This window comes from Buteo buteo, chromosome 1 (assembly GCF_964188355.1).
Source record: "Buteo buteo chromosome 1, bButBut1.hap1.1, whole genome shotgun sequence".
In the NCBI taxonomy this organism is placed as follows: Eukaryota; Metazoa; Chordata; class Aves; order Accipitriformes; family Accipitridae; genus Buteo; species Buteo buteo.
Window position 1 is genome coordinate 3698958 of NC_134171.1, and position 12960 is coordinate 3711917.

The window sequence follows — 12960 nt, forward strand, 5'->3', positions numbered from 1 at the left end:
TATTTCCTTGGAGTGTGTTTATCCATGATTTTTCAACTTTTCTTTCTCAAAAAAAATTATTTTAAAGGGCAGTCCAAGTGGACAGTGAGGTGATTTAACTGTTGCTCTGTCAGAGCATGGGAGATCTGTTGATTCGATGAATATGAGAGTGGACAAAAAACCATAATAGCATATTTATTCCCTTATTTTCCTTGACAGTCATTGCAGAAAATGGCACACTTCTCATCTTCCTTATATCTTTCATGCACTTTTCTCTTCCTTAAGATTTCACCTTCCTTCCTAGACCTGGGTTTTTGACCCTGCTGGGAGCATGCAATGTAGAGCAACTGGAAAATACAAGCAAACAGAAACAAGTACTGTACAAGGAATATGTTCAAAAGGATGGTTGTCTTAAAAAACCCCACCCAACAAACCCTTTAAATTTTTTTTAATGTGAACTGAAAAAAAAAAAAAAAGAAAAGCCCAAACACCCAACACTTGAGGTCAAATTACTCATTTTCCTTATGTTTTGATGAAAACATGTCAACCACCAAAATGAAGTATCACTTCTTACTGGGATGCTAAACTCAGCATGGGATGATCTCAACCCATGGAATTTTGTAGCTGTATCTTTGCAGCTACACAGATTGCTGTCTAGATAAATATATCTCATCTAATCTACCCAGGGACATACAGAGATAAAGAAAACATGTGCCTTTCTCCAAAGTTAAGGCTGGACTGAGCTTCTCATGCACAGCAGGATTTTAACCACCTTTTTGGTCACAAAAGAAAGGTTTTTCCCAAATGACATGGTAGGAAATGTCATTAGGGTGAAGATTGCATCCGCCTTGCGTCTCACCCTCCCTGGGTGAGCTCTCCTCCTCTCCTGACCTCTCCAAAGAAAACTTGCCCATGTTGCTGAGATGCTTGAGCTGGCCTGGACTGCAGGGTTCGAGTGGGATGCAGGGATGGGATAGCTGAGCTGAAGGTGCACTTTTTTGGGGGGGGTAAGGCTGGGGGTTGCCACCTCGTGTGCTGCTCAGGGCTGATGGACCTGTCCCAAACACGCATAAATTCTTTGGGGTTGCACTGATGGCTTTCCCCTCCCAACCAGGGCAGGGAGAGAGCACGTCCCATGCTGTCATTGCGGCTCAGCTAATGAACATCAACTCATTAAGATCCAGTTACCTCGTTGCTTTCCATCTGGCTCCTTGTTTCAGTCTAACCCAGGGCTATTATGGTTAATTTAAACCAATGAAGAACAGGTTTATACTAATGCTCGTAAACCCAAATGGAAGTGTTCGAGTAGGTCTGCGTGGAGGAACTGAAGGGCTTGAAGCGAACACAGATGGAGATCTGCGAGCACCTGGGACCTTGCCAATCTGTTGGGTTTGACCTGGAAGAAGGTACAGCGCCTTCCCCTCTTGATGTATTACATCTCTTTCCTCCCTTTTTTAAAAGTTTTTTTTACCAGTTTGGGCAGAGTTTATCCCAGGACTTGGGTAGTGCCATATAGTGCCGTGAACAGGGCTTTTTAAATTAAAAGAAAGACACGTACACCTGATGAACAGTGTTTGTCACGCTGTAATTGCATGTTACGCCTGAGTCTTGAAAAGAAAAGGCATTTTTTTTTCAGCGCAAAAGACCACAGCTTAAAGGATTTTGATCAACATTCCCATGTTCTCCAGATTTACGTGAGCTACACCAAGGAGAGCGGTGCCCTGGGTACACCCTTGCTCTGCAAAGGAAAATGAGCCGCGGTGGAGCTGCCTGCAGCATCTCTCGGGTCCAGAGCTGGGAGAGACGGATCCTGCTCACATTCAGTGCAGAACAGAGCTGAAATGATAATAGTTAAGTGATTGTAAAGGTGGGCTTGCCTTGCCTTGGGGAGGACATCACAAAATCCTCTAGGAAGCCAGGATCGGTCTTTGCTGGCCGTGTCCAGCTGGAGGTTAGTTGGCTCTGCTCGCTCCTGTGTCCAGCTGACCCCAGGTCCTCAAGCATATTAAAAAACGGGCTAGAAGTGATTGCAAGGGAAGATTCAGACCTGTGCTGCTGTCCCTTTTGGTGCTCAACACGGGGCTCTTGAGAAATTCAAGATAAGGACCGTAATTGGGAGAGGTGACGGGGAAAACAGGGACTGGACACTGTCAAAGAGCATTAGAGTTGTGGGGAATTTTTCTTTTAATTGTGGCTAAGGTATGAGAGGTGGAGTGTGCACAAATTGTCCACCTTTGTCGGTGTTGTGATGATGTTATTTTGACTTTGGTGGGGGAATTCTTTTTGTGAGGGTTGTGAAGATCGTGTGATGAATGTATATTTTAATGGTATTGCTGTATTGTTGCAATTTTAGTTGACGTCTAGGAAGATCAGGCTAGGCTTTGAATGTTTATGTCTTAATTAATGAGACGAGGAGGATAAGGAGAGGAAATAACTTTTATTAGCTGACTGATAAAGGTGGGGGAAAAGAAAATCAGACAATCCTCTTGTAACACCTACCTAAAATTGCCGAGACAAGCTACCTTCCCTTTCCCCTTGCCTTCCCACACCCTCGAACCATCCCAGCCACTGCCACATCAACACCGTTACTACATTTACTACATTTCCTAGTTTTGTCCTTTGTGCATGTGAATGTGTCTGCTTTGGGTTTGGTTTGGTTTTTCACTGTTTGCTACCCTACTGCAGTTCTGGTGGCCATCAGTGGTCCCCAGACCAAGTGTGGGAGGGACAGTGGTGATCTGGCCCAGGTCCCTTTACTGAAGATCATAGAATCATAAAATCATTTAGGTTGGAAAAGACCTTCAAGATCATCAAGTCCAACCATCATCCATGCCCAAGGGATGGAGTTGCCTCTTCCAAACCCACCCTTCATGGTGCCTTTCTCCTCCTGCAGTGGACTCCAGTGCCTCCCTATCCTCTGGGTTAGAAAGTCTCCCCTGGTCCAGCCAAAACTTTCTTTCTGTTATTTCACAGCTTGTTGCCAGCTAATGTGGAGAGAAATTTATTACCTTCCTCTTACGGGTCTTAATTTAATTTTGGGGCAACTGAATAGAAAAAGGCAAAATAAAGGTAAAAAGAAAAAAAGGAAGGAAAGGAAAAGGGTTATCAAGCACATTAACTCCTTATTTCTGACCACTCTCTTAGTGCGATGGAAGTGCTGTTACAGAGCCTGGCTGTGATTAACAGGGAAGACTCTCAGGAACAGAAATTCCTTTGGCTTCCTGGGCGCAAGAGCTGACACAGCAAGTGGAGGGAAGAGAGGCTGAAGATAACAGGAGCCCTTCCGAATTCAAAACGAGAGGTGGCATAAAACGAGATGGCAAAGCATCTTTCAGGCCATCAGCAATCAGTGCCCATCGACATGCATGGGCTACAGGCATTTCAGAAGGAGCAAGCCTCCACCCCAAATCTCAGACACAGCCTAAGACAGTGGATGGGAGCCAAGGAAAGATGCCAGGTTTTTTGTGTTCAAGGAGAGGAGTTCAGAGTGCCATGCTGATATCTGGGCAGCCAAGGCAGGTGGGATGGGTAGATAGAACAAGCAGATAAGTGTGGTTTATAGGGCTGGTTGGATGTGTTTGTTATTTCAGTGGGAATGTTGATGTGTTCAAAATGAAGCATTCCTCAGGGATGTTCTTTTTTTTGTTTTTTTGCTCTGTTAAGAACCATATAATAAAACACTTCAATACCAAGAAGAACATTTTAGATCCGCATTTCAAACCACTTTTTTTTTCAGGGGGGAACGAGCAAAACATAAGGCCAATTACTTCAGAAATTACTAACAGAATTAGCAATTAGCAGAACAATTGCTAATGATGATGTAAAAAGAGCAGTCACTGATGTATAGAATAAAATAAATAACAGCATAAAAGATAAATCACAGCAGAATGAAATACATAAATAAAAATGCTACAAAAGGTCAAAATTGCAGCAAAGGATTTCTCTGTTATCACAGAAAAATATTTCTGTTGGCAGTTTTGTTTCCTTGAGAAATCTAACTTCCCCCAAACATCAGCATTTATTTGCCATTACTGTATTTTTTTCCTACCAGTTAGAAATTCAGACCGTCAGCTGCCCTAAATGGCAGGTACGGTTAGAGTCCTGAACCAAAGCCCTTCTGATTTGTGAAGGTCTGCCTCTCATGGTTAACTCTTTTGCTCCTAAATAAAAGTCCTGAGAAGCAGCTTTTGGAAAAGGAGGCCAAACTAGGACTTTGCCTATACAGAGAAGTTGCCATGACAGTGCTCCATCCCAGCAACCATAAGATAACCACAAAACTTGAGAAGGTCACTGACCCAACAGCTGGTCTTTAAATAAACAGGGGATATAGAAGTTGGAGAGGGAAATGGAGAAGTCAGGAGAACTAGGAGGAGGGGAGGGTTAGCAAAGAGGATCTGGGTGTTTGGCTTGAGGACTTCTCTGTGGCAATCAGGAGCAGGGGACACTTGCAGGGCATGAGGATCTTTGGGTTTGGAGACAACAGGGTGTCTGGGATGGTGCATGCATGTGAAGCCACCTCTGAACTTGGTCCTGCTATAATAGACCTGTCCATGTGTCATCCTGGACACGAAGACACAACAGAATGTGGGCAAAGGGGACGGCAGGGCAGGAGGAGGGGGAAAATGGTGCGGCCACAAGGAGAGAAGCACGTAGGGCAGAAGGTGACATTGGGTGGTGGTGGGGTTGCTCTGTTGGCAGAAGGGTGGGTTGACCGATGTGGGTTAGTCCAGGCCAGGAGTGTGCTTTAGAAGCAAGGTAATGACCTTGATTCCAATAAAGCCCAACAGCCTAAAACCTTTTGGTAATTCAGTTTTGCATGACGCATAAATATAAATATAAATATAAGCAGAAATATAAATATGACTAGAAATAGAAATAAATATATACTATTTCTATAAATTCAAGTCACATTGTAATTTCTCCCAGTAGCTTGTTTGCTTTCTTAAACGAACACAGGGACCTCCCAAGCTTCCACCCTCTAATTTAGCACAAGTAAATACAAACAAATATAAATACATGGCATGAAAATGAGTGGCGTAGGTTCAGACTAAAATTAAACTCTGCAAGCTGGGTCCTGTTCCTCAACTTTACCTTCAGTTAGAAATAACCAGAGTTACTTTAGCAGCTACCTCATGACAGATTAAAAAGATCTGGGTTCAATGTATGTGAGGTTTTGTTGTTTTTTTTTTTTATAAGCCACCTAAAATGTTAGAGGATGAGGAATAAAAGCTGGGCTCATTTATTTCTGTGGCATTAAGCGAGTTCACCCTCTGACTGGTTTCCTCACCTCATGCCCACCTCAATAAAACGTGCTTGAAGCTGGCTACCTGTGGGCAAGGACACATGATGTAGGTATAGCCATGACCTGAGGATGGCTCACTGTGAAAACCTCACCTGGAAGAAAATCTCTCTTGCATTAATCGCTTCAGCCACCAGCTTTGTTTGTCTCCTATTTGCTGGTGGTGGTTTTTCTGTTTCCTTTTTCGATTTAATGCTGTGCATATTACAGAAGCCAAATTTTAAACAGTGGAAGTTGAGCTTGTACTTGGATAAAAGCACACGAGTGTCTTGTCTCCATGAAATGTTTGCAAAGCAAAGGGGGTGTGGGGAATAAAAACCACAGTGCATCATCCTTTTTCTTGCTTTTAATGCCAATAGCGAGTGGCAATGCCTAACCGAAGCTTGTTCCTGTAGTCTCTCTCAGTACAAATACGGACATTTACCAGCCCTCTGGGAACAAATTCTGACACCTTGTCCCTCACAGAAATAATGGCACCATCCTGTTTTACATCTTTTGAGAAATTTGGCCCAATATAGCAAGATGCTGCCCAGCTGGCTTTCTTCTTCATCCAGCTGAAACAAAATTCCTCCTGGCAGAGGTTTGTCTTGCCAGTTCTGGTGACATGCAACACCAGCCAGGCCGGGCTTTGCTTGCTTACCCAGAGCTTGTGCTCCAAATGTGCCTTTTGGTGAACTCCTGTGCTGTCTGGGAGTGTGCAAAGGCTGGACTGAGCTCAGCCACTTCTTTGCTTCATAATCTTAAGGACCTTTTTGGGTCTATAGCATGGGTCACTGGGGGCTGAGAGAGTTACATCTCTTCTGTATGCCTCGCTTTTTCCTTTTGATCAAATGTAATTCATCACAAAGTGGAATTCTACGGCAGCACTGACAGCAGGAGGAGGACATCTCCTTATGCCTGTTTCAACACATCGATAATCAGCTCAGCCTTCCCTGACCTCCCCATGAAAGGTCAGAAATGCATTTCTGGGTCTTTTTGCTTGAACTCTCCTGTGGTTCAGCTTGGCTTCTGCAAACCCTCCCGTTAAACCAACACAGAGCGTTCTCATGAGTGATGTTATCCTAACAGTTTCCTAGTCATTAAAAGAAGAGGAGAATAATATCGCTAGCTGCTGGTCCAAATATTGCAATCTGATGCAACCCGCAGAGTTAAAAGTGGTAATGAATTTAGCAACAGGCATAGCAATGGGCATGTAAAAGCATTAGCCAGATGTTTGCTTTTAGCATGACACATGTAGGATAGGCTTGTTCTCTTCCCTCTGGCTCTAAAGTGACTGCATGACTGCATTCTGATTTAGAGGCCAGAAGGGAACCTCAGCTTCGTCTTGGCTAGCGAAAGCGAGAAAACATTGCTGATAGCTCTCTAGTTCGGAGGTGAACTAGGTCAGAGTAGCCCCATTAAGACAGGTTTTGCTAAAGGAATGACCTTACTGCAACAGCTAGGCTATTTGGATGGCAGCATCGGTTTCTTATTAGTTGTTCCCAAGTGATTCTGTGCTGCTTTGTCATTGCAGTCAGCGAATGTGGCCTTCCAGGGCAGGGCTTTCTGCTGGCAAGCAGAGCCAGGGAGGAGAGCAGGCAGTGATAGATAAACACACGCCTGGGACTCCGGAGCTTGAAAAATCAACTGCTTCGGGACCGAGTGACTATATGCAGATGTATTTAGCAGGTGAATGCCCCTCCAAGGATGTTACACATATGATGCCTCTGCTAGGCTTAAATGAGATGCCTTGAATCAGACTTCCCTGTTGTCCACTCTAAGGATGTCTTTTCAGATGGGGAATGGTACGGAGCTGCAGTTCCCAAATTTCTTCACTGGTGGCTTTGCATCTCGGGAAAAGCCCTGTTTCTGCAAAAGAACTTCCAAGGGGTTTGGAAATCTTCCACGTGGTTTCCAGACCCCATGGAAGTTCAGCAATCTTACCGGTGGCTGTGACACTTGGCTGCTGTAGAGAAGGGGAGGTAGTCATCTCCTCTTCTGTGCTGCTCCAAGGTGCTTTAGACAACACTGCCAGGTGAATTTTTACCAGGGTATTTCTGAAGCTGAAACTTCTCAAGAAACCACCTGGTAAATGTAGCATATACCCTATTTCCTGATCTCACAGGGAGGAGGGTGGGAGATCCAAACCCCAAATGTGGGATCAGATCTCTGTTCTCACTGGTGAGCGGCCAGCCTCATTTACTGAGTGTGTCTTTCAAATTACACATCCCAATTGGAAGGAAGGGGTTAGAGATAAATTTCAGAAATATTTTACGTATTATCCCCCAGTTAAAGACAAAGAAACAAAGGTATTAACCAAGATCCTTCAGGGAAAGGAGCCAAACTTTCTGTCTCCACGGTTAGATTTCCCGGATCACCATGGTCCCTGGTGAGCTGGGCTCAGTTGCCCCAGAATGCTGCAGGTTGCAAAGGCTGAGAGACCTGAACTTCAGTCTGAGGACATCTTGGCAACGTTCAATGTGCAAACAGCCACCATTTTACAGGCTGTCTTTGCTTGGGGCTATCCCACGTACCTCCCCCTTTTTGCTTTTTGAGCATTTCCTTGGAAGTCAGAGAGTCCTTGTGGGGACACTGGCAGAAGGTGGTTGTCACACAACATGCCAGCAACATGCCAGGTGTCAAAATAAATATCTCGGGGCACTTGGCAGGGTCATGCTTTCTTCTGGTGATAAATCCGTGGGGTCTGTATGTGTTGCTACCTCTCAAGAGAAATCCAGGTCTGACATGCAAGTCAGAAGCAAGCTCCCAGAAGGTACTATCCAAATCAATCTTTCTGATCTTGGCTGTTAGGGATCTTGAAATCTAATGAGTCAATCAGACAGAAGACATGACTCCCAAAGACTCATGGAAATTACTTTGGAGAAGACAATGAATAATCTTCTTGCGTCAGCTAGCTAAAGAACTAAATCAGGTCAAGGAAGATCAGTCATTATTAAAACTATCATCATTATTTTTAGTAGGGACTAGAATATAAATATATGGAGAGGAAAAGAAGAAAAATACATGTCCAGAAAAGTGCGTGTTACGAGCAGCTTGACAGTCAGTCAGAGAAAATGGTATAGATTAGAGGCAGCAATCTGGAAAGTGAGGCAGAGACAAATTAGTAAGGCCACATTAAAAAACAGTAGGAACCCAACACAGATTTTTTCCAGCTCTGTTCCAGGAATGAAACAGGATTTAGTGGTTGCTGTGCAGTGTTTGGATAAAGAAGCATCCATAAAATCCAAAAAGATGTCCGCTGTAAAAGTTACATTGCAACACTGTTAGATAGGGGAAGCCTGGAACGGTTTTGAAGTCTACAGCTGCTTCCAGCTTCTGGTTTGGAGCAAGGGCTGATTGCAGGCCATGATGCAGGAGCAAAAAGGAAAGTGCAGTAATCTAATACAGATGTTTCAGCAGTGAGTGAATCCTTGGTTTTGACAGCAGTTCTCTGGCATTCAGGAAATTACTGTGGTTAGAGATTAATGCTTTCTACTGCTCTGCTTTCCTTCCAGGATGAGGGAAAATAAAACATGAAATATGAACGCAGAAGTTACCGAAAGCTGAGAGGTGGTCTTAGAGTTTGTTTTTTCCCCCCACATTCAAAGCCATATTTGCTGGAGAAAGTGTGAGAATGTTTGCCTTAGGTTATATTTGTTTATGAAGAATATAACAGCCAATTGCTAGAGCCAACAAAGACCAGAACGCAGGTCCTTACCGTCCAGGGGTGCCTTCTAAATCCAAATAATTCCATGTAATGGGATTACCTTAGCACAGCAGTGAGGGGTCAGGAGAGAGGGTGAACATAAGCAAAATTAGCATGAATGCTAATAACTTGTTGAGTGTTAGGAGAATAATTTGTTTAGGAGAGGTTTTAGCACCCATTCCTGTATTTTCAGCATGACAATATATGAAAATCCCTTCGTACCACAGTGACCCACCTCTGATCACTTCTTATTTTATGATATAGCTGGATGCAGTACCATACCAGTGAGAAATTCTGGATTTTCCTGCACAATGACTACACCTTGACAGTGATGGCTGTGGCCCAAGTGCCAGATGACGAGTGTCTGAGGATGGATATCCTCTTGGCTGCAGATTAGCTGTTAAAGCAAAATGCAGCCATAATTGCCAAGAAATGAACTAAAGGAGAGAAAAAGGACTGGTAAAGATATCAAACACAGACATATCACCTCTGCCTCTGGTGGGAGGAGGAGTAATACACTTTTATACTCTGTCGAGGGTATAGGTGGTATATACTCGCCAGAGTATATAGGTGTATTACTACCTACCTGCTCTGCTGTTTTGCTCTTTCCCAGGCAGCTTGCTGCTGTCAGAGGAAAGACTCTAGACCTTTTTCTTGTGCTAGCAAGGCCACTCTTCCTCTTCATACTGGGGAAAGAGGAGGAGTGAGATCACTGCCTGAGAACATATGCTAACCTCTTCCTCCCAGGATTTCCCATGAAAAGAGAGTCAAGAAATAATTAGAGAGAAACCAGAGATACAACAACTTGCAACACGCCAGGCAACAGGACTCTGGTAACACTTAGAGCAGATTTCTGGTCTCCTGAGTTTCTTTTCATTGTATTGATGCAATGAAACTTAAAACACATGAAACTGATAAAGAAAGGAGCCGATGGCACAATTTAGTGTAAAAACCCCCTTTGTGTTCATAGTCCATGTAATTGTTTTTTTAATACTTCCATGGGCATCATCTAATTCCTTTAAAGTAACTAGCTGGATTCAGATGAAGAAAACCTCCTTGGCTACATGGAGGCAAAACTAATGTTGGGGGTTTTTACAGCATGCTGGAAGAGCTGAAGGTGAATGTGGTGCGATACATTCAGCTGAAGAAATACCTTCAGTTGTCAGCTGCAGGGACTGCAAAAAATATCTCCTTTCACACTGGATACCTAAAAATGCAGTGAGCCCTTGGGGTTATGATAGATACTTCCATAAATCCCTAAGATTTCTATAAAACAGCCCAAAGCTCAATAGAGTAAAACAAAAAGCACCACAAAAGTTAGCAGTGGAAAAGAAAACACAGAACATTATGACACTGCGTAAATCCTTAATATTCGGATTTTCCCACATCTTGAATACTGTGTGTAAGTTCGGCACCCTTATCTCAAAAGAGATATAGGAGAACTACAGAGGAGGGCAACAAATCCATGCAGCTGTTAGCAACAGTTTTACTATGAAGTCTGATTAAGCAGGTTAGGACTCCTCAATCTGGGAAAGAGATGCTTAAAGATGAGGATAAAAAATCAAGAGGAATGGAGATGATGGAGAAGAACCAACTATTCCTGGTGTCTTCCAAAGGAAGAACTCGGGGCCATTGAATGAAACTAGTAAGTGTCAGATTAAAAAAATGCAACAGGCTTCCTTGCTGGAGGATGTTGTGGTACAGGAGGTTTATATGGCTCCTGGAAGAGTTTGCCCAAGTATTTGAAGAAATAGATTACTAAATGAGAAAATTGCATCAAATTCAGGAAATCTTCTGAGCTGAAAGTAATGGTGGACAGTGGGAATGCACAAGGAAAGTGTCATGTTTTTGTGCCATGTTCTGACTCTCTCTGATTCTGTGCAAGGCTAACAATTTTAAAGCCAGCACCAGGAACGTCACCAACAGAGAGTCCTTTTCAACCAAAGGCACACCTTTGGTGCCTCTCTGTCACATTGGAGAACCATGTTGTTACCCTCAGTGGTGCCCTGTTAGGGGTGATGTGCCTCACTAACCTGCGCTGCCCCATCCATCCCCTGATCTACCCCAAAGAGTAGTCTAGGGCGAGAGTGATGGGTTCAGTGCTCCAAGGCTGGAAAGGAGACGGACCTGCCATCGTACTGGTTCCACTCAGGACCCCGTGACAGGCTCAGTGGTTGCTCAGGTCTAAATGGCAAACTGAGAGAGGAGGGGAGGATCTGGGACAGTCTGCTAGGAAGCAGCCTTCAAGATCTGTCACAAGACTAAGACAAAGGGTCTGAAGCTCTTATCTGCTTTGGTCATCTTCACTTTTCTGGCTGTGTTATATTTTCCCTTCATGACTGGTTCAGGATCACCAGACTGGTTAATGAACTGGAACAATTTCATAAGAGATGAACCTGAACTGGAATTCAGCCAAGAAACATAAATGGTTCAACTACCTGATTAGGAGATGAGCTTAAGCCAATTTGCAAGCAAAACCGAGGTCTGTGGGATTTAAGTCAATTCTTATCGTGGTTATCAGCTCAGGACATGAAACGTAAGAGAGATGAATCTCCATGTGGTTGGCAAAGATTAGAAAATGTGTTGTTTCCTTCTCATATGATATACTTAATTCCTAAGTATCTGCTGGACAGCTTGAGTGGATTCTTTGCTGTGCTGACTTTCCCAAAGCGATGCTATATCCTTCAAAACAATGTACTCAAAGCAACCTATTAAGAAAAACTCCACAGCTGAGATATTTGCTTAATTGGAGCTTCTCTCCAGAAACTAGGTCAGCTCCACAGTAGCAAATCACAGTGATGGTCATTTAATTGAGATGCGTAGCCGAATCAGGGCATGCCAGGCAAGGCCAGTGTGGGCTGTGATACATATTCAGGTTTCTGGGACTTCATTCAAATGATGTTGAACTAGCTGACCAGCCCAATACTTGCTGATTTATTTTGTACACTTGCATTGTATGCTTGCCTCTAACTCTTGGCAATCACAACCACGAGTCATCAAAGCCACCCCACTCAAACTACTTTTTTCAGCTAGGTGCATTCAAATCAAGAAGACATGAGCATGGTTTACCTAACAAACTCATAAAGCTACAAGATTTTAACAAAATTCAGGGGCAGCAACACTTTGCCTAACAGAAAGTAAACTGGAAGCTTCAAAAGGAGGTTTACAGATTCTTATGGAGGGCCACTGACTTTCTTCTCCTTGATCCCGACTTTTAAACATAAGTGCGTAGGAGTATGTCTAATACAAATGGTGTATTTAGTGAATAAGTTAAAAAAAAACAGGAGAAGACTCCATGCATACAGTGGAAGGGAAAGACGAGAACAGTAATGACCATGTAAATAATGTGTCTAAGTCACGCAGCTTAATGCATTACCAAAAAGTGCTCAGACACGATGGCGATGAGCATAATATAGATGAGCATGCAGAATAGGAAAAGACACCAAAGAGATAACTCATGCAATCAGTAATGTTCACCTTTTAAACCTGTCAAAATAGCAGGATCCAACCAATTTTCCTTTTATTGTTCCTCTGTCAGTTGAACACAGAGCCCTAAATTAAAATAAGCTAAGTGTGAGAAAGCTTCTGATTGAAGCGTTACAAGAAATTTCCTAGAGGATATTAAAATACCCTAGAATCAGCTTCTAGAGGAAATACAATGCAAAGAGATTCAAGCACTAATTAAGCAGGCAAATAAACCACAAGGCATATAAACAATCCAGCCAATAAACTGGGAAAAAGCTCTTCTCCACGGAGCTTGGCCACAGTCTATGCAAAATTGTGTATCCAAGAACCGCAATCAGAGTTGATGCTGGAATTGGAACAGCCTTTGGGTTTCCTATAAAGCTAGGATGAGAATGACCCCAACAAACACTCCAGCAGTGGCCCAGTGCTGTTGAAATCAGCCTTTTCTGCTGCATGCACCACTTGGCTCTATGTGATATTTGATTTGGTTTCAGTGTTTATAAGAGATGCCAGAACTTATATAGACCTTGTA